Source organism: Colius striatus, chromosome Z, assembly GCF_028858725.1.
Source record: "Colius striatus isolate bColStr4 chromosome Z, bColStr4.1.hap1, whole genome shotgun sequence".
NCBI classification, from domain to species: domain Eukaryota; kingdom Metazoa; phylum Chordata; class Aves; order Coliiformes; family Coliidae; genus Colius; species Colius striatus.
In genome coordinates, this window is record NC_084790.1 from 42,644,331 (window position 1) to 42,665,892 (window position 21,562).

Below are 21,562 nucleotides of genomic sequence, written 5' to 3' on the forward strand. Positions count from 1 at the left end.
ATAAATAAATGACTAAACCTGGAAAAGCATTTAAATTGATGTATTGATGACAATATTGACTTTCTTCAAAGACTGAAAGATTAAAAAGCCAACTATGGTTATTAGGAGTCAAAAGGTAGCATCAGTCTGTAATTCAAAATTTTTCTTCAGGAATTTGGAAAGGCTGAGTTCCAAACATGTTAGCATGTCCTTTCTTTAAGCTCACACATGCAGAGTAATGGCTGCAGTGTCTGTACTAATATTTTTATGGACTCTAAGACCCTAGATTTTCATAGATTGCATTGTATTATTACAGAGAGAACATTCCTGTTTTGTATCAGAAATACCCAACACACAGTTAATTCTGTAATGAAGTGCCTGTAAGAATATTACTCTCTTCTCTTGTCCCATTCCACTGGGGATCCAGAGAGGAGCAGGCAGCAGAATGCACCTCAGCAGGTCTGACCCTTAGGTACACTTAAGGGCAAAAGGCACAGGGTCTGAAGGCTATGCAATACAACAGTGAGACATTTGCACCCACATCATCACCACTCCTAGTGCTTTTCTAAGCTACGCTGTTCATTAACAGCCCTCAAGACACTCTAGCAAACAACACTAAAACACAGCAATGATCCAGGTGTAAGCCATCTCATTCCACAAGCCCCATGTCAGTGCAAGAGACTTCAGGTATCTTAAAGATTAGAAGAAAGCTCAGTGAGTCTTCTAGATAAATTTTACATTACAACAGCAGAAAATTTTCTTCATGATGACCAGAATCTCCCTAAATACACTTTACCCATGTACTGACTTCCTTTGTGAACACCAATTTTTTTAAATCCCAAGACCACCATTTATTGTGTTGACTACCCCAGAAGATACAAACCTAAAACTCTGTTAATGAAGGTGTATTAAAGGACACCAAGATAGAAATAATTTTAACATTTCAAAATAGTGACAAACTTACCTGAAGAATTCTGTAAACTTTTATAACAGGAGCTTCATCATTTACTCCAGCAATAGTTACAAATACAGTTTGGGGCAAGCTTTGTTTGCACAATTCTGTGTTATTTAATATCACAGTAAAATTGTCCATTAATTCCTCACTGTCATCATGAACATAGTAGATTAATTCTTGTTCCACCTGAAAAATATAACAACCTAAAAAATTAACGTGAAAAAACATGCCACATTAAAAAAGCAATAACATTGAAGTCCAATCATGCCCCTCTGTATTTATCGCCTGAAGTTTTTATGACTTCTAAGACTTTAGTTATGCTCATATCTGATCTGCACCTTTATCTTTGCTCTGTCTGAAATAGCAAATTTTACAGCTCATCTGTCCACTCCTCTAGTCAGATGACCTTAATTTGCCAGTCTTGCCATTTCCCCTTCCTTCTTAAAGGGAAAATGGAAAATCCAATCCCACTACATTTACCACAGTGCTTCCTGGGATCTATAAACTGAGCATAGACGGTAACTTCTAATAGAATTTTGATTATGATTAGAGCTGAAAATTAGTGTATCATGCATATACTGTCACTCTGTGAGAGACATGACATGACCTAAAAGACATGACCTAAAAATGGTTTTTTCCACCTTTCTCTTTGTTCAATCTGGACACTATTACCTCTGGTCTTTTCAAACTGTACTCACAATCTACCTGTCTGAAGTTTTCAGAGTATTAAGAATTCCACCTGAGTGTGAGTGGCCCATTAGCCTACTGTGATACTAGCACACTAGTCTGTGTACCCAGTGGTACACAAGGAAGTGATGCGGCTAACCACAACAAGGCAGCACACTCTTTTCCCATCCCAAACGATCAGCTAGCAACTACAGAAATATCTTTGGTACAGTGCTGGAAAAAAAGTCAAACTCATGCATCTCACCATCTCCCACTAAATCATCTCATAGCTTTTAGCAATACAAAGAATTAATCACGACTACAGCAAAGGAGATCTATATCCGTTACCTGCTTTCTTGTAAATGTGGTTAATCTTATTCCAGGAAAGTGAGAGTTTTCAACATAACCATGTTTTGGCTGCTCAATTAAAATAAATTCATAAAATAAATAGTCCTGCAAAGTGTCTACTAGCAATTTTTAGATTGTCTTCTACCAGGGCTTTGGAGCCCCCTTCAACTACTGTGAAGTTCCGTACTTCCAGGGTAATAATCCTGGGGATGATGTCTACAGAGATCTCTATTCCCCTCACTGTTTGGACACCATTGGTCACATCTAGAGTAAAATGATCATCAAGTTGGTCAGAAACTGTCTGTACATATTGAACCTTGCCTTCATCAACATCTTGCTGCGTGAACCTCAAAACTGGCCTTTGATCCGCACCAAGATAACTTTCTTCTGAGGAAAACGTCCAGATGTATCCATGTGCTGGAAATTGTCTTATTATGAACATAATCTCAGATGCAGAACTGTTTTCATGAACAACCTTAAATTTAAAAACATAGTCCAAAATTATTTAAACAGAAATGAGAAAAATTCTATCATTCTTTTCTAAATTTTTAACTTTTAACCCTGGGATTGTTTTCCTAATTAACTGGCATTCCCTGTTTGAGTTACATGGTTCCTAATACAGTATTTTAAATAGATGTGTTAAATAATAGTGGTATGGGAGTGTTTTCAAACCCCAAATATGCTTTGTAAACTTTGGAAAGGAACATGCTACGGAATTAACCAATAGACCTGTAGACCCTGCCTGAAACAAGGATTTCAGCAGCACAGCCATATGCTGGCAAAGTCCTCTCCCAAAGGCAAGGAATGGGGAGGAAAATATTAACCCAAGAGAAATGAACCTTAGCTTTGTGGCTTGATGTTTTTAACATTTTGGATGCAATCTTCAGACAATGTGAATTGGACTAGCTCAAAACTTCCTGTCTTGGCAGCTGAACTAAAAATTATATGTAAACAATTGTCACAACTAAAACAAACTGTGCCAGGCTTACCTTGTTTGGATGCCAGACACTCACCAAACCAGCTCTATCACTCCACTCCTCAGCTGGGTATGGGAAAGAAATGGTCATGGTGTCCAATGATAGGACAAGGGGCAACGGGTATAAGCTAGAGCACAAGAGATTCAAAAGAAACATAAGGAAAAATTTCTTCACTGTGAGGGTGACAGAGCACTGGAACAGGCTGTCCAAATGGGTTGTGGAGTCTCCTTCTCTGGAGACATTGAGAACCCACCTGGATGAGTTCCCATGTAAACTAATCTAGGTGGTCCTGCTCTGGGAAAGAGTTTGGACTAGATGATCTTTCAAGGTCCCTTCCAACACTTAAGATTCTGTGATTCTGTGATAACAAAAAGCTCATGGTTCAAGATAAGAATAGGGACATCACTCAGCAATTACTATCCTGGGCAAAACAACATCAACTTGGGGAATACTCATTTATTGCCAATTAAGTCAGAGGAGGATGAGAAAACAAAAACTGCATCCTAAAACATCTTCCCCCAACCCATCCCTTCTTCCTGAGCATAATTTCACTCCCAAATTCTCTACCTCCTCCCTCCCAGTAGCACAATGGAATGAGAAATAGCAGTTGCAGTCAGTTCTCTGTTGCTCTAAGGAAGGGAGGACACCTCACACGCTTCCCCTGCTCAAGCGCAGGGGCCCTCCCACAGAAGACAGTCCTCTATGAACCTCTCCAACACAAATCCTTCCCGTGGGCTGCAGTTCTTCACAAACTGCTCCAGCCTGGGTCATTTCTATGGTGCAGTCCTTTAGGAACATTAATATAACTTTCTTAAGCACCAGTATATAACAAAGTCAAAAACTAAGGAGAGCCTTTCTCTTTAGTGTAATCAGCTTTCCTTTTTGGAAATGGAAGCTTGCTAGTGTGTCATGGTTTGACATGATAGCGTTTTCTGGTAAGGGGGAAGGGGCTGTAAAGTTGGCTCCTGTAAGAAGTTGCTCGCAACTCTCCCCAGCTCTGAGCCAGACCCACTTCTGGGGCTGAGCCAATTAGACTCCTCCACGATCACTTTTTAAGAAGCCGGAAGGGGAGGTTTCTTCCTCCATTTTTTCTTTCCTTCTTCTGCCCCTTCTTTTCCTTCCTGGCTGGTGGTGGTGCAAGGAGTAGGAACAGTGAGAGAAACAACCATGCGGACTCCAAGGTCAGTGATGAAAGAGAGGAGGAGGTGTGCTGGAGCAGAGTCTCCCCTGCATCCTATGGAGAGAACTGGTGAAGCTGAGATTTATTTTCCTTTCTTTAAAGACCCCGCATCAGCGGTAGAGACTCATTTTGATAATGAGCCCATAGCAGGGGCAGAGATTCATTTTGCTAAAGCTGACCCCAGACCAGGGACAGCAATTCACTTCATTAAAGGCACTGAGCCAGGGACAGTGACTAGGGCCGGAGGAGGCCATGTCCTGTAGGAGGGACCCAACCACTTCACTACAGACCCCAAGACAGGGGCAGTGATTTTCTTCTTTAAAGCAATGGCTGGAGTAGGCCTTGTCCCAAGGAAGGGACCTAATATCCACAGCTGTAACTGTGGGGAGGAACCCATGACAAAGCAGCTCATTAAACTTATGCCTAGAAGAGGCCTTGTCCTGAGAGAGGGACCTTGTAACTGCAGAAACTGCAACCGCGGTGAAGAATCCACACCAGAGATATTCACCAAGGACTGTGTCTCGTGTGAGGGACCCTGTACCAGCAGAAGCTGCAGCTGTTGGGAACAACCCACACCAGAGAAGTTCATTAAGGACTGTGTTCTGGGGGAGGGGCCCCATACTGGAGAAGGGGAAGAATGCCAGGAGTCATCCTCCTCTGAGAAGACAGAAGCGGCAGAGCCCATCTGTGAGAGACTGACCACATCCCCCATTCCCTGCCCCCCTGAGCCGTTGAGGGGAGAGGAGGTAGAGATATGGGGAGCAGTGAGCTGGGCCCAGGAAGAAAGGAGGGATGGGGAGGGAGATCTTAAAGTGCTGGTTGTAATTTTTTCTCATCATCCTACTCCCTTTTTTTTTTTTGCTTTTATTCTGTTCTGTTTCTTGTAGAATAAACTTTCCCACTTTCCTCTCTAGTCGAGTACTGGAATCTGTTTTGCCCAGAACTGTAATTGGCAGCGAGCCCTCCCTGCCCTTGTCTCAATCCACAACAACCTTGCTTATCTTTTTCACTCCCATTTCACTGGGGCCTTCGCCATCCTAACAAGGGTGGGGGTGAATGGGGGCACCGAGCGAGAAGACTATCATGGTGCTGCTGTGCTAGCTGGGCCAAACCACAACATAGTGTCAGTCTCTCCATAATTAAGCACTCAGAATGCAGGCATATTAGTGTAAACCAAAAAGATTTAAGAACAGAAGGAAAAGAAACTAAAGACACCACAATGGATGAAGAAGCAGTAAAGACTGGAGAAATGGATAACACAGTTAACTTACTTGAAGTTTTTCTTCACTGATTTTAAATGATTTTCCTTCCTCAACCAAGAGACTCTTTTTGTTCACAATCCTTGGTGGCCACTGATGAGTTTCCAAAAATGTGCGAACATGTACTCCAGCATCCAGACAGACATCTCTAGCATTAAGTGTTAAGTTAAATGTGTCAATCAGGTTGATGCTGTCATCATGCCTGTAGGTCACATATCCCTTTATCAGATCAAGTTGAGAAAAGGAATCTGTCAATAGATTATTTAAGTATATTCTTCCAAACTTTGGGAAAGAAAATATCTCATATGTAAGCTCATGCTCATTTCTGACATCTTGGTTTGTAACAGCACTTAGATTAGCTGTTGTAATAGTCTCTTCTTACCCTTTTTGAACCAACAAGCCTGTGTTATTTGCCAACCTAACTTACGGATCAATGGCACTGACTTCTAGAAGCAATGAGGTACAGTGTTTCCCATCTGTCACAGAGCACTAAACGCCCAAAATCTGCACCATGGTGTATAAAGAGGACTTGCTTTTGCTCCATGTCTGCTTGTTTGAATTGGTAGAGTTTATGCAAAGTATCATTCGCTAGTAACAAGTCACCATTGGAAATGCCACGTCTACTATATAGTAACTGTCCATCATCAAAATTGGAATCAGAATCATGATAGCAAAGATCTGACAAAGTTAACAATCGCTGCCCATTTCTCACTACATTAAGTATCTTATCAATTACACATACTGGCTTCTCATCATTCTTCAATTGCACAGAAATGTTGAATCTAATTTCTACTGAAAAAGATTCCACCTCAGGATTGAAGTTTGCCCACTTTCCTGAGTCTTTACTGGAAGCTCTGACAAGAAACTCATCCATCACTGTCTCAGAATCATCATGCACATACATAGGCGCTCAACAGTTATATCTTTGCTAGTGAAAGTGGTGAGGTTGTCACTACTCTCAAATGAGCCTGAAAAACTAATGAGTTTTAATTTCCCATGCTTAGGAAACTGTATAAATTTATATTGGAAAGTTTTATTATCTGGTGTTTGCACAAACAATTTCATGCTTGTTATTAACTCTCCTTTACCTTCAGTAACAGTAAGGCCATTGTTAGTCAAAACAGTGTTTCTGAAGTCTGATTTGATGTAGACTTCAAAGTCATATAAATTTGATTCCAGATACTATGAAGAAATGAGGAATCTAAATGAATCATGGTTGTCTTCATGGTATCTGCTAATTAACTCATATGCCACTTTTTGATCAGTAATGTCTTTTTGGCTGAAGACTGAATCTTTTTTCAAGGGCTGGTCATTAAGCAGTACCTGTCCATTCTTTGGTAGTGACAGCAATTTAAAATGAAGCTCATCTTCAGGTATTTCTAGATCCACACTCACAGCAAAAAGGTTGTCTGAATCCAAGTATTTCGGTTTTGATTTTTCATTTTCTAGAGGAACATGTTTCAATAAACTGTACCTTAACCACTTTACTTTGACTGGAAACACATGTTCTTCACTGATTCTGTTTCCTATGCTAACTTTTAATTTAAATTGGTCAGTAACATTTTCCAGATGAATTTCTTTAAAAGTACTACAGTATCTCACGTGGCTGCGCTGAACAGATTGTTGAGAAAAAGAGCTGACTCGCTTCCATTGAATTCTGCCCTTGGACTTCCCCAAACTTGGGCGGCTCTGTGATCTCACACCGTATCTCCAGCTCCGGCAGGTTGGTATTCGTTTCAACTGCCAAATGACTAGGTGTGATGAGAGCTGTAATATCTTGGACTAGTTCTATTCCTGAGTTGTTGAAAACTCTGTAATCCAAAGGAACTGCTATGACACATAATACAACAGTGTTGCTCACCTTCTCACCATCACTCGCCCTCAGAACAATCCTTGAGTTCTTGACACCTGTGTGGACAAAGAAAACAGTGCCTTTTCTTAAGTCCTCATTAGAAAACACAGTAATAGCTTTTCCAGGATGCTTTGAATTTTCTAAAAATCCTGCATCTCCATTCATATTTCCAAGCACTGAAAGACTGAGATCCACAGGATCCGTATCCTTACCTAGAACTTTGTTATCAGATCGCTAGTCAGATGACTCCTTGAGTTCTCTAAGAGAAGAAGTAAGTTTCCCCCAGGAATTGTGATCTCAGGTGCATCATTTACTGGAGTGACAACAATGTTAAACAAATGCTGCTCATTTCCTTGCAAATGTGGAGGCACAATCTTGCTGCTGCTTAAAAGGGAGAAATTAAAATAATCGTAAGTGAACTCAGAGCCATCATGGACATAAAGGATCTTCCCTTGCCACACGTCCTGCATAGTAAATGTATTTACCTCCTGCACTGGTTCAACATCTAGTTTCAAGTTTCCATGAGAGGGTGGTTTCTTTAATTCAAAAATAATTTGTGATTGTTGAATCCCCCATTTCTGAAAGTCTAAGTTGACTTTAATATGTTTCAATTCAAGTGAAGCTTATCCACCTTCCTGCACAATCAAGTTACTTAGAACTAAAAGGTGGCTTTTGTCTTCCTCACCCAGAGAGACAGAGCTTCCAGGGGAAATGGCAAATGTTGGGGCTGCTTTCACAGTGGGGTTCTTTACAGTCATCTCTAAAGAAAGATTTTTATTAAAAGCACTCTCCATTTCACATCCATCTGAAATGTCTTTTGTTACCAGTACATTCTTCAGTGATTTCTTTTCTGAATTAGCTTTCAGATCTCTTAAGCAACCTTTGAAGGATTCTCCTCTGGCGTACTTCCCAGACACTGAGATTAGCTCTAATTTATCCACTTCTGATTGTGTGCTGTCATCTATACCACCTACAAAGAGAGATCCCATCAGAAGCGGCAGCTTACTGTGAGGAGGTAATGATTTTTTCACAGTTTCTTTATCCAACATCAGCTGCAAATATTCCGCAGTAAATTTCAGTTTGATGTAGTGCCATTGACTATCATTGACTGACCTATGAGAGGAAACCTGGGCCTTACTTCTCTGTTTTCCAACATAGGCTCTAATTAATCCATCTTCTATTTCCATTGCAATGTAATCTCCCGCTTACCCAGGATGGTAAAGCAGTAAGCCACGTGCAGCTGAGGTTTGCAATGTATACTCCAAGATACCCTCTTCCTCAACATTCCATGATGGGAAAGAAATATAGGATCTGGAACTGAAGAAACTAATGGGTTCATCTTCACCTGCAAAGAATTCATCACTGCATCCCACTGAAACTTCATGGACATTTTTAAAGCCAGGAGAAGGTCTCAGAGGCATCAAAACGTCTAGTTGATTGAATATGACATCATCAATACATCCTCGGAAATGGGGTAGTGCTCCAGCAAGGTAGGGAAGATCAAGTTTACTAGTACCACCTATGTAGAATCCATAATCAATATTTAATTAATAGAGAATCCCAGGCATTTTTGCACTAGTTCTATCATTTTTATCAACTACCAACAAGACACTATCATGTTCATGATGTAGTTCAACCAGGTGCCATCCTAAATCATTCAGCTGAGATCTTTGCTGGGAATGCAGCACTCGTTCCCCCATGCCAAAGTTAATTCTCAACTGCAAAAGATAGGATTTAACTTTTAAAATCCAAAGTGATCTTTCTCAAAGTCATGTATTCATACATAGTAATTTTCATAAATTTTCAAATTAAGAACATAATTTACAAAATACAATTAAAAAATCAAATCTTGCAAAAAATTTTGTGTAGTTTACTTGCCATCACAAATACGACTTGAATAATTGCAAAGAGAAAACAGACTTTTCTGAACTTCTGCTAGGAATAACAACTCCCGTGAAACCAAGTGATAACAATCTTTCAAGAATTTACCTAGCAGAAAAACTATTATTTGTATCCAAACATTTTCTACTATGCTAACACAATCAAATCTGAAATTTTGTCTTTACTGAACCTCATGCTTTGAACATAATGATCTTGATTTTAAGACCTAGAGATCTCAAAGGCTTTTAGAGGACAATTTTAATAACCATCATTCTAAGAAATAAACACCATATTTTGAAATTATCACCTATATTATGTGACTATTAGCACTTTTTAAAAGAGAAACCTTGAAAATTGTTTAAAGGTAACAGTTTAAAGAAAATCACTAAACACTACAGGCTACCCACATCTTTTTAGTTATAGTTACAAACCATATCTGTAAATTTCCTGAGCATAGCTGCATTAAACAATAACCCTTCTTTCCAGCTGCAAGAAAAAACAGTCCATGTGGCTTGCTTGTTCGAAATCGAAACTGTAAGGATGTCTGAGAGGACACTTCTGCCATGTTCAACTCCACAAAGCCATCACCATAAAATGATACTGAAAGAATGAAAAGAAAGTAAACAGGAGATTTAGTCACACAACTAAATATATATATAAACTTACCTTAACTCTCTAATATAGTTATTTATGTGTGAATGAAGGTATCTCAGATACCAAATTCACAAGTGCAAGGAATTCAGTAAGAGCTCAATGGCCATATCAGTATGGAAAAGAAGTAAATACAACCAGTATTCTACCTCCAACAATGACAACAGGGAATCATACGAACAGTGCAACCATATGTAATACTTTCCTTCAAATACTCTTCCAACTACTTATTTTTCCTTCAAGCGTTTTCCTGAGCTTGTCAGAGTTAGTCTATCTTCTAATTGTAAAAGGATTTCTCTTTGAAGTAATTATCTAATTTCCCTTTGGAAACATCTTCATCCACAACACGCTCTTACTTCTCTGTCAGAGACATTCTCTGTTATTTCTGATGAGAAGATACACAGCCCTCCCGCCATCTGCATGATACTTTTGTATATTCTGATCCACTTCTTTTCCAGGCTGAAGTGCTCTCTTATCTCATATATGTAGCCTCTAACCACACCTGCTGCCCTGACAGCCAGTCACTCTGTCCTGCAGAAGCCTCTTTCACTCTCTTCTCATTTTTGCTCTGATGAACAGTAACACCAGTAAACTTTCTCATTTGACAACTCATTGCCTCTACCATTCCTGTTATTACTATACTGAACAGCACAGACCGCAAGACCAAATCCTTAAAAAACTCTGCTGGTAACTTTTCCCCTACACACACAAAAATCAATAATTTACCCCGTCACCTATCTTTTAATCCATGCCTTAATACACAAAGCCCTGCATTCCTATCCAGTGGCTACTCAAAAGCCTTTGGTGTCAAGCTTCACCAAAAGCCTTTTGGGAATCTAAGTCTTAGCTATCTTTCCAACCCCCATATAGAAAATTCCAAGCAGAATTTATCTTTAAAGAAATCCAACTGACTCTTTTGACTTGATCCCACTTACTCACTTATCCTTTGTAACAGTATCCATAAATTTGAATGGTATGGATGTAGAACTCACAGTTCTCTGGTCATTCTTGTTTTAAACATTGGCACCCTCCTGGCTTTTAAACACTGGCTTCAGGTACCCAAGGTGTCTAAAGCATGAGATGAGATACTACTTTAGCAAGTAAGCCACTTCATCCTTGAATTTCTTTAGGTCAGTTCCCCTCATTTCCTTCCCAAAAAAAAAGGAATTTCAGTTTGAGAATCCTCCCAATTCATTTGGCTTCTGTGCAGCCATGGCCTTTCTGAGGTGCTTCTTTTATACTGATAACTTAATCAACTATCTGCACAGACCATCTGCAGGGGTTTTGTTCTTGACGTATTTAGGAAGGATTTAGAAAAAGCTTTAAATCCTTCAGCTAGACAATCCTTGAGCTTTTTTTTTCAGGCCTGACTAATTTACGTTACATCTGTCAGGGTTTATGATGCTTTCAGCTGTGTTTTGACAAAACTCTTTAAAGATATCACCAGTTAAATATTTGTTTTGCAGCTTTTAGCTTCACTCTGAGACAACTTTCTCATTTTAACACATCGCTTTTCAAAATTAAGCTAACTGCTGATGAATTTTGAGGTTTAATTGTTGCTGTCTCTACATTATCTGTCCCTCTTCTGAATTTTACACACTCTAGTGACTGTTACAGTGGCTTTAACTCAGACTCTGAACTGGATTCTGCACATTACAGAGTACAAAATCAAAGGTCTTGTTAACTACCTATTTCATAAAACAATCACAAATAGTATCTAAAATTTTGTTGTAGTATACATAAAAATTCCAGGTGGCTTTCCTCAGAATAGGATTTCAGCAAACCCTTCACGCAATAACATGTTATATTGAATACTCAGAGAAACACAGATTTTTAGATTACTGAAGTACACAAATTTCTTTCAAAGAAAGAGTCACGTCTGTGCACAAAAAAATTGCTTCCAAGTTGAACAAAATTCTTCCTGGTCACTTTACTTCCAGCATATAAAAAGCTTTCATCAAATAGCTCTAATATATACCTTACACTTCTTCTATAGAATCTATCTTAATCAAAAAATTACTTCATTTTCTTTAGCCATTGCAGCAACATGAGAACATCAATACAATGTTGCAGGTACAAGAAAGTTTTACCTTGAGAAGATATATCCTTCTCCTCATTCTACTGAGAGTCTGAGAAGCAGCTACATTTGTTTACCTACATTACATCCTAGCACCCCTACAGAACTGGCAAGTAAGAGATTTTATTATAATTTTATCAGTGAAGCTCCTCAGAAATAAACAAATTAAATCCAAAGCTTTCACAGATGTTAATATCATGAAAATTTCATTACAATCACTGTAACACAGACCCCAGATTTCATCGGTGAATTTCTGAATCAAAACTAACAACTGCTGATAGAACTTGGTAACACTTAAAGACATCGTATTTTCATTAGATTCAGGTTAAGTGCAGAAAAAACATTGGATTTTAGGGGAAGTTATTGAGCAAAAAGACAAACTTATCCACAGTTTATTAAGTGCAATTTAGAATAACTAGAAATGAAGTTGCAGAGTAAATATTTTGCAGAGTGCCACCGAAACCAGTTTGGTGTTAATACTATATAAGAATTTCCTGTATAAGAAATAGTAATAAATATAAGTTAAAGCTTTTGTCTTCAGAATCAGAATTCATCACTGAAGGTGAGGCAGGAAACCTAGCATCAGTCTAGGCACTGGTCCAACACTAAAGGAAACCTTGGAACAAGACCAGTGCTTTGGCGTGACTTCTGCTCCAGTACTCGCTAGGCTAAGAATCATATTATTAGAATACAGGACTCAAGTTACTCCAGAACAGAGACTTTTAAAATTATTTCTAGCTGAAACCAAATTATGAGTCACTTCAGAATGAATCTTGTACCACAGTGTTTCAAAAGGGAACCATTTGTTGTGGACCACCTAAAGTTAATCATACCATTACAAAAAGTAAGTGGTGCTCAACCAACACTACCAGCCCTGAAGCTCCCTTGCTACTGGAACAGGTGAACTCAGCGACAGGAAATTATTCCTCTGGAGTACCTATGACGATAACCAGTTCTGTAAAAGCTCTGTGCCTCTAAAGGAAAAGATGATTGGAAGCAGCTAAGAGTCAGATCTATATAAACTATAATCTCTCTATGGATATGGATATGGATATGGATATGGATATGGATATGGATATGGATATGGATATGGATATGGATATGGATATGGATAAACAAGGCTAAAAAAAAGGGAGGCATAATCACTTGGGATGCCAATTTAAAGATCTGTTAAACAAGAGTTACTGGCTAATTTGTGGTCACCATCTCTCTTCATTATCACATAGAGCCATTCCTCAAATCTAACTAGAAAGACCACACTGGGGTTCATCCTCTTTGCCTCAGCCATTAACAGTAAGACCAGTTGTTCTTGGGGTATGCAGCCTTCTGAGGTGGAGACAGAGACAAGGAGCAGAATAAAGCTCCCGTAACCCAAGAGGTAATATCACTTAGACAACACAAAACTATGCAGTCAGATGGGATCCATCCAAGAGTCTTGAGGAAGCTGCAGAAGGGCTCACCAAGACACTATCATTTATCATGAGTTCTGGCTGAACTGGAGGTTGGCAAACATGACCCCCATCTACAAGAAGGACCAAAAGGAGGATCCAGGGAACTACAGGCCTGTCAGCCTGACCTCAGTGCCAGGAAAGGTTATGGAGCAGATCACCCTGAGTGCCATCACATAGCACCTACAGGACAACCAGGCCCAGCCAGCACATAGGTTTGTGAAAACAGGTCCTGATTGACTAATCTCATCTTCTATGACAAGGTGACCCGCTGAGTGGGTGAAGGAAAGGCTGTAGATGTTGTCTAACTGGAATTTAGTAAAGACTTTGACACTGTCTCCCAGAGTATTCTCCTGAAGAAAATGGCAGCCCATGGCTTACAAGCATACTCTTAATTGGGTAGCAAATTGTCTGGACGGCTACGCCCTATGAGTGTTGGAGTTACACTCAGTTGGTGTCCGGTCACCAGTGGTGTTCCCCAGGGCTCAGTGCTGGGGCCTGTTCTGTTTAACATCTTTATCAATGATCTGAAAAAGGAAATCAAGTGCACTCTGAGTTAGTTTGAAGAGGACTCTAACTTGGGTGGGAGTGTTGATCTGCTTGAGGACAGGAAGGCTCTTCAGAGGGACCTGGCCAGGCTGGATCAATGGGCCATGGCCAATTGCATGAGATTCAACAAGGTCAAGTGCTGGGTCATGCACTTGGGCCACAACAACTCCAGGCAACACTACAGGCTTGGGGCAGGGTGGCTGGAAAGCTGCCCAGAGGAAAAGGACCTGGGGGTGTTAATCAACAGCTGGCTGAACATGAGCCAGCAGTGTGCCCAGGTAGGCAAGAAGGCCAAGGGCATCCTGGCTTGTATCAGAAATAGTATAGCCAGTAAGATTAGGGAAGTGATTGTCTCCCTGTACTGGGCACTGGTGGGGCTGCACCTTGAGTGCTGGGTACAGTTTTGGGCCCTTCAGAAGGGACACTGAGCTGCTGGAGCATGTCTAGAGGTGGGCAACAAACTTGACGAAGGACCTGGAGCACAAGTCTGATGGGGAGCAGCTGAGGGACGTCAGGTGTTTAGCCTGGAGAAAAGGAGGCTGAGGAGACCTTATTGCTCTCTACAACCAACTGAAGGGAGGTTGTAGCAAGTTGGGGCTTGGTCTCTTCTCCCAAGTAACACACAAAAAAGACAAGAGGAAGATTGAATTTCAGGAAAAAAGTCTTCACTAAATGGGTTATTAAAACAGGCTGCCTGGGGAAGTGGTTGAGTTACAATCCCTGGAGATAATCAAAAGACATATAGATGAGGCACTTAGAGACGTGGTTCAGTGGTGGATGAGGCAGTGTTGGGTTAATGGTTGGACTCAATCATCTTAAAGGTCTTTTCCAACCTAAACAATTTTGTCATTTTTTAATATTTCCACCAAAAAACACAATAGTTTTAAGAATTTTGTTTCAAGTGATTTTACTGAAGATTCCTGATCAGCTCTGTTCTCAACATCTTTCTTAGAAGCAACCACAAAACACCAGGCCATAACCACAGAGCAAAATGTTCTTCATGGATCATCTGACATTAGGCTGGCATCTTATCCTTTTGTTCAGCTTTTGTTCTCTAGTGTTAAAATAAAAATCATCAAATTCAACAAACAACTTCACCTTCAATATTTTTTCTCCTGGTTTCCGCCTTCAATGCACAAAGCAATAAAAGCCTTTCATCTTCTCCATTGCCAAAACTACAACACCAGAAATGTATCTACAAGAAACTATAAGACTCACTATACAGATATCACAAGCTATGCACATCCATCAAACAACAAAACCAAGACTGAAGAGCTAACTGAAGGAATGGATTTTTTTCCTTTTCTTTCTATTTTTGTCAGTATTTCTCTGACTAGAGTATGTATCATCTCAGCAATGCATAAGCATCATAAGGAAGAATGGTGATTTTTGGAGTCACAGTTCCACACCCACTTCTTAATCAGAAGTAATTTAATGCAGTTTTCATGTCTGCTCAACTTCTTTGGGTCTCCACTGTGGACAGGAAACAACCAAATTTCCACATATCTCAATTCTTTTCTTCTTCAGATTCCTTTCACATCATCTTACCAAAAAAAATCATATGGAAAGGCTTTCATGGAATGGCTTTCTATGCCTGAGCCAGAAAACTTTCATACTCGTGTAATCGAAAAAGGTTTTTTACATTCACAACTGATCCCTTCACTGTCCATAATATCCAACTTTTTAAAGGAAAAAATGGATCTTCAATTGATCTTCAAACAGAAAAGAAAATTTACATAGTTACCATGTAAGAGTATTTGGACAATATTTTTGTCTTCAAAATGTTCAGGAGGTATCAATGCCAGGAACCTTTAAAGATAATGCTTTGGCCAGAAGCCTGTAAGGTATGGAAAATTGTTGGACTAGATATCTATAAAGGTCCCTTCCAACCCCTACTACTCTATAAAAAACAATGTAGGTGACACTTAAAAATATACTCAGACATCCTGAAAGCTTCAGATGTAGACAATAATGTTTGTTTCCCTTCAGCACCTTATATATTGCTCTTCTGCGTTCAACACTACAATAAATGTGAGGTCACAGAATTGCAAACTGTTCCTACATAGCCTGCTAATCTAGTGTGAAAACAATTATACATGACTTGTTTGGGGAGTGGGACAGGGGAAGTCACACAATCTATTACACTACATAGTCACTCCAGATAAAATTGTAAAAGATTAAGTCTAACATTAAGTCTAACATAGGCCATGTATTTTCAGCCAACATCCTCTCCAAAACTCCAGAACTGCCACACCAGGAGGTTTTGTTGGCTTGTTTGCTATCTGCTGAAAAGACAAGAGTGACTCCTAAGTCCTCAGATGAGATCACAATTCTTGCATTAATAAACTGTATGAGTGAGTTCTACAGGCTGGCTGTATAAAAAAGCGGGGTGGATGAATCACATTCATGGGTTCCAACTTTGTTCACCTAAAGCACAAGAAAAACAGCATGCAAACTCTAACAAATATATAAGAAGACTCCTTTGAGATAGGATTTGATTGATTGAAAAAAGTGTTCAGGGCCTAATAATACCAAATATATATAAGCTGTTGTGATATTAATAACTTTTAAGAGCTTTGTTTACTCTGTAAAGAAAAATCTAGAAACAGATTAAAAAGAGAGAGAACATTAGTGAGAAAGTAACCAATTCCAAGTATCTAGTGTAATAAGCATTTATCTGGGGCTCACATTCTGCACTACAAACACACTTAGAGATGTCCCACAGAACAGAATCATTTCTCTAGCTCCTTCCAAATAAAAGTGCTTTGCACTCAGGTCACTGGTGAGACTGAAAAGCACTAACAGTACTACAGAATACCTTATGTAATACTATTCACTTACAAACCTTACACTCTCCAGAACAGTGCTGATACCTCACCAAACAGGAGTTTCGTTAATTGAAGATTTGCTACAATGACAAAGAGTAGAAATAACACAGCAGAATTACAGAAAGAAAATAAAGAACCAAAACGGGACACTTCACAGTGAAAAAAATACTACTTCCATCTTTATTCTTTTATCTAAGCTGGCAGCAGAAGACACCAAGAGCACATAAGGGGCACAGGAAAACAAAGTGGAAAAGGGAGTTGGTAGATACATTGTGAACACCCTTTGAGGCTAATGCAAACATTATTCAAAAGTGAATTCTCAGGGTGATTCCCACTTTCTCAGTATAGGATTCACAGTGAGATTTTGTGGGTAAATCAAATACTACGAGAGTTTGTAAGTCTCTTACATCCACCTACAATGTACACTGAGAGGAACATTGTTGTGTTGCATCTACAAATGCTTTACACACCAGACAAGATGATGTTTATTTGTCTCTTCCAAGCCAAAAAACTCTGTGATTCTATGATTTCCAGATAAAAGACAGGCCTATAGTTAGAGTACTGAAAGTCAAATGAACAGAACTCATGTTAGTTTCTGGTCCTATCACAGAAATACACGGCAGAGTTGGGAAAATCACTTAACAATTTTAGTTCACTGTCAATAAAAAGCTGATAATGCTTTTCTGTCCTATCTAGCCTTTGACTGGTTGTCTATTTTACTCTAAGATTTTGGGGAGCAGAAACTCCGTGAGTACAGCAATATCTATAACGGCAGCTGGAGTAAGAGAAGAGCTGGAACTTAATGAGCTCACCTGCTAGTGATGCTAGTCCATCCGACCCAGCAGAGCTCAGCTGTTAAGGCAGCTCCGATGGAGTAACCTGCACTACTGCACCAAAGTTAGCTCAAGCAGCACCAGATGCCCCTATTTTGCAGTTCAGAAATGTACCCTCTAGCAATGGCTTTGTCTCACACTGCTTGCAACATTGAGGACAGAGGATGCTACTGAAACAGTGATGCATGAAATAGTTTACTGGCTTTATGTTTTCAAAGCAGTACTGGTTAGCCTAACATTACTGCCAGCAAAACAATGACAAAACTCTTTTTCATGACATTTACAACAACTAATACTGTGGAGAAATTTCAGTGCCAATCTGATCTGATATCCTTGATAGCTCTGAGGCATTTCTATGACCAAAAAGTCACAAAACCAGTGCGAACATCAGTTACGGCTCCACACATTGAAACTCTCTTAAGGAAAGACAAGAGATACATATTTAATCCGTAGTATCTGAAATTACTTCTGTAAGCAAAACTATTAATTCAGCCTTCACTAATCTCTGAAGAACTATTTTTCAAAGTAGCAATTAAATTCTAACTAGTAAGAGCCACCACACAATGACAAAAATTAACAACACAGTTGACATTTCTAAAGAAAGAGAGTTATGGCAACAGGGTCTTCTCACATGGGATTGTAAAGAGTACAAAAGTACACCTGCAACTGCTTGCTGGTCCATTATTTTTTAAAGTTATTTAAATAAGAAACTTGATTACCAGTCTTTGATGTTCTAACTATAATTTACTTAAAAATATATCACAAGAAGAAAATGAATTTCCTGAAGTTTTTGTCTGTCTCTGTAACTTTTGTGACTTCTCAAGACGTGCACCTTAAGGTGCATCACTCTCAGTGAGAGCTGCAACTTCTTGGCATGATGAGTCTGACACAAGACAGGTTAATTTGGATGCCAAAAGCCAAATGTCCACAGTCGCAAACTGATAATTAAAATCTGGACTGCGAGACCACATACATGCCAAAGAAGAGGAAGAAGTCATAAGAAATATTCTTGCCTGTGTCTTAGCACTTTCCTTGGGTCATATTAGTTATGATTGGCGTTTTAGGTATTGTTTAAAAAAAAAAAGGAGAAGGGGGGGAGACATGTCTTCCACGTTGCTTGGAGTTTATTTGTTTGTAGAAAATCGAACTACGCGTGTCCCAGCATCAAGCCACCAAGGCAGGTTCAAACCTGAGCTGGCAGGCTCAGCCTCCAGTTTAAAGGCAGGGGACACCCACGCCTCCGCAAAGCTGCCCGTGATCTTTGCCGCCTGCGAGGCGGCTGACACTCGTGCCGGCAGGGAGCGGCACAGCACTGCGGCCCGAGCAGCGCACCCGCAGACTTGCGGCCGCTCCGGGTCGGCCCTCACCCGCCGGGGCAATGGGCCCACTGCCTGTCCCTCCGCCAAGCCGGGGCAGCGCGGCACCTCCGGGCGGGCAGCTTTCCTTTCCTGGGCCACCGGACAAAAGCCTGCCTCTCCACTCAGGCGAGCCCCACCGGAGCCCAGCAGCAGGAGGTCCAACCGGGTATCCCCAAACAGAACAGCCTCTCGGCCGCGGGCTGCTGGTCCCTGGTACCGGACCGCCCCTTCCCTCGCCCGCTACACGTGGCTTCCGGCCGCCTGGCGCAGGGGCCAGCGGCGGCTCCCGCCATGGCGGCGGCCCGCGGGCACGCCTACCTGCGAGAGCCGCCCGGCTGGCGGCCAGCAGCAGCGCCGGCAGTAGGAGCTGGGCGGCGGGCTCGTTGGCCCCTCGCCCGCCCGCCATGCCGCTGCCGCGGCGGGGCTAGAGCAGCGGCCCGACAAGGCAGCGCCACCGCCGACGGCTGCGGTCCTGGGGAGCGGCGGGAGAGCGTCACCTCCCCGAACCCGCTGGTGGATCCCGCGGGGGCCACGGCCCGGCGCTTCCCGCCAGCTGCCTGGGACGGCCTCCTCTCACCCTTCCCGCAGCGCAGCTGCTCCCGCGTCCCGCTCCTGACACACCGGCACGGGACGGGAGGCGGGCAGATCTCAGCGGGATCGGCAGCCGCCCAGCCCATCCCGGCAACGGGTCCCTCCGGACAACGCCACGGGGCTTCGCACCCAGCGCTCACGTGAGCCATAAGCTACACCGTGCGGCCAGGCTAGGAGACCCTGAGCCTCGCGTCCTAAAAGCCTCAGAGGATGGAACCTGCTGAGCATGGGCCTGAGGACTGGCTTGACTTCCCTCACGGCTGCAGATTTGTCGTTGGATCTGATGGGAAGCGCCCAGATGTCAGGTATAACAGTTCTGAGTTGTCGCCCACTGTAGACCCTCTCAGTGGCCTGCCTGTCTGCTCTGAAGAAACTTTACCTCTCCTGCTGAAGCAGCCCTGTCCCGCGTTGTATTTGCATACTGTACATAAATAAATACATCGTGCTTCTTTGTGGAAGAAACATGTGACACAAAGACGCAGTGTTAGGAGCAGAAACTGAGAAGATATAACCAGTAGAGGACCTAAATTAGACAAAAATTCTGCGTTTGACACATCATTGATGTCCTGTGCTTGAAACCACAAGGTTTCAGCTTAGAAAAAGTTTGAAAGAGAACCACTTGAACCACTCTTGTAGAAGCCATACTTAATTCAAATATACAGACATGCCTTCAGTTACATACATCATCTGTGCTAGGAACAGCCTTCCAGTCATAAAATTTTCCCTGATATTATCAGCTGGCAGAGTGCACTGCAATGTGTTCCAACAGGTTGGTTATTTTTTAACTTCTTACTCCCTTACACCTAGGGCTTAACATTTGTGACCTGAAATCTGACACTTAAGTAAAGCAGAGTAAGTAACTGAGATAAAATTCTAACTACAGGATGAAGAAAAATGGTGATGCCATGAATCTTTTTTTCTGGGTCAGATGTCTGGTTCTTCTCTTCCTTTGAGGTTAGCAGCTATCATTTTCTGTAACAACTTCCGGCAGCCTTTGCTGTCTTTATGTTTTTAGAATAATGCACATGGCTGGAGGGGTCATCTGTGCCCAGAGGGATATCACAGAGTTATCTTCACCTAGATATCGCTTAGCAACTTTATTAAAGGCCTCATAGGCCTTCAGAAAGTTCATTCTCTTCAGACTGGCACTTAAACAATTGTGAAAACCTGGAGAAGAAATTGTAAAAAGCATTAAAGATGTGAACTAGAAGGGAAAAAAAAATGGTTTTAATGTGGGAAAATGATTGATAACATGACTGAGGCTGGAAAAGCAGACTTCAGGTGCACAGCAGGGACACTGGTGAGGCAGTGAAATCTGGGGAAAAAAATTACCTTTTCACCATCCATATGTTGCACAGATTTGATTTAACGTATCCCCACCTAGAAGTACTGTGCTTCCCTAACCCTGTGCAGATAAGTTTGCCATGAGCATCTGTGGTGGTTTGTCCTTGGCTGGGTGCCAGGTGTTCACTGAGTTGTTCTATCACTCCCACTCCTAAACTGGACAAGAGAGAGAAAAAAGTAATGAGAGGTTCACGAGTTGAGAGAAGAACAGGGAGATCACTCAGCAATTGGTGTCACAGGCAAAACAGACTCAACGTGGGGATAAATGGTTTAATTTGTTAAGGAACAATCAGAACAAAACAGGGAGATGAGAAATAAAACCAAATCTTAAAACACCTCCCTCCACTCCTTCTTCCCAGGACTCTCTTTCCTTCACCCCCAGCTGCACAGGGGATTGGGGATTGGGGTTATGGTCAGTTCATTACAGATGGACTTTTTTTTGGACATCTGACCTGGTGTCAATAGAGAACAGTTTTCCTGTTTCCACTGATCTGAAAAATGACCATTTCTACCCCTCCATAAAATGCAGAAAATTCATCTCTCAGGTATACAGGTCTTTGCAAGGTTAATAGAGATTGGCTTGTGCATAACTTCAAGAAGATGCATCTGCATGATGTATCTGCACAACTGTGATTCTTCTGTGTGTCATACAAAATTCCTTTCTGACCTCAAGGCTTATGTCCTTGTGGTGGTTTAGTCCGGTGTCCCCCAAGTCATAAAATCACTCCCCTCCTAAACTAGACAGGAGAGAGAAATAAAAAACAGTTTGTGAGTTGAGATAAGGAT

At 41.2% G+C, this 21,562-nt stretch overlaps 1 pseudogene; it reads right to left on the bottom strand.

Moving 5' to 3' along the window:
• The window catches only part of LOC104560416 (chondroitin sulfate proteoglycan 4-like), a 38,711-nt pseudogene extending 19,464 nt beyond the window's left edge, over positions 1–19,247 (bottom strand).
• Positions 19,248–21,562: the final 2,315 nt, after the last annotated feature.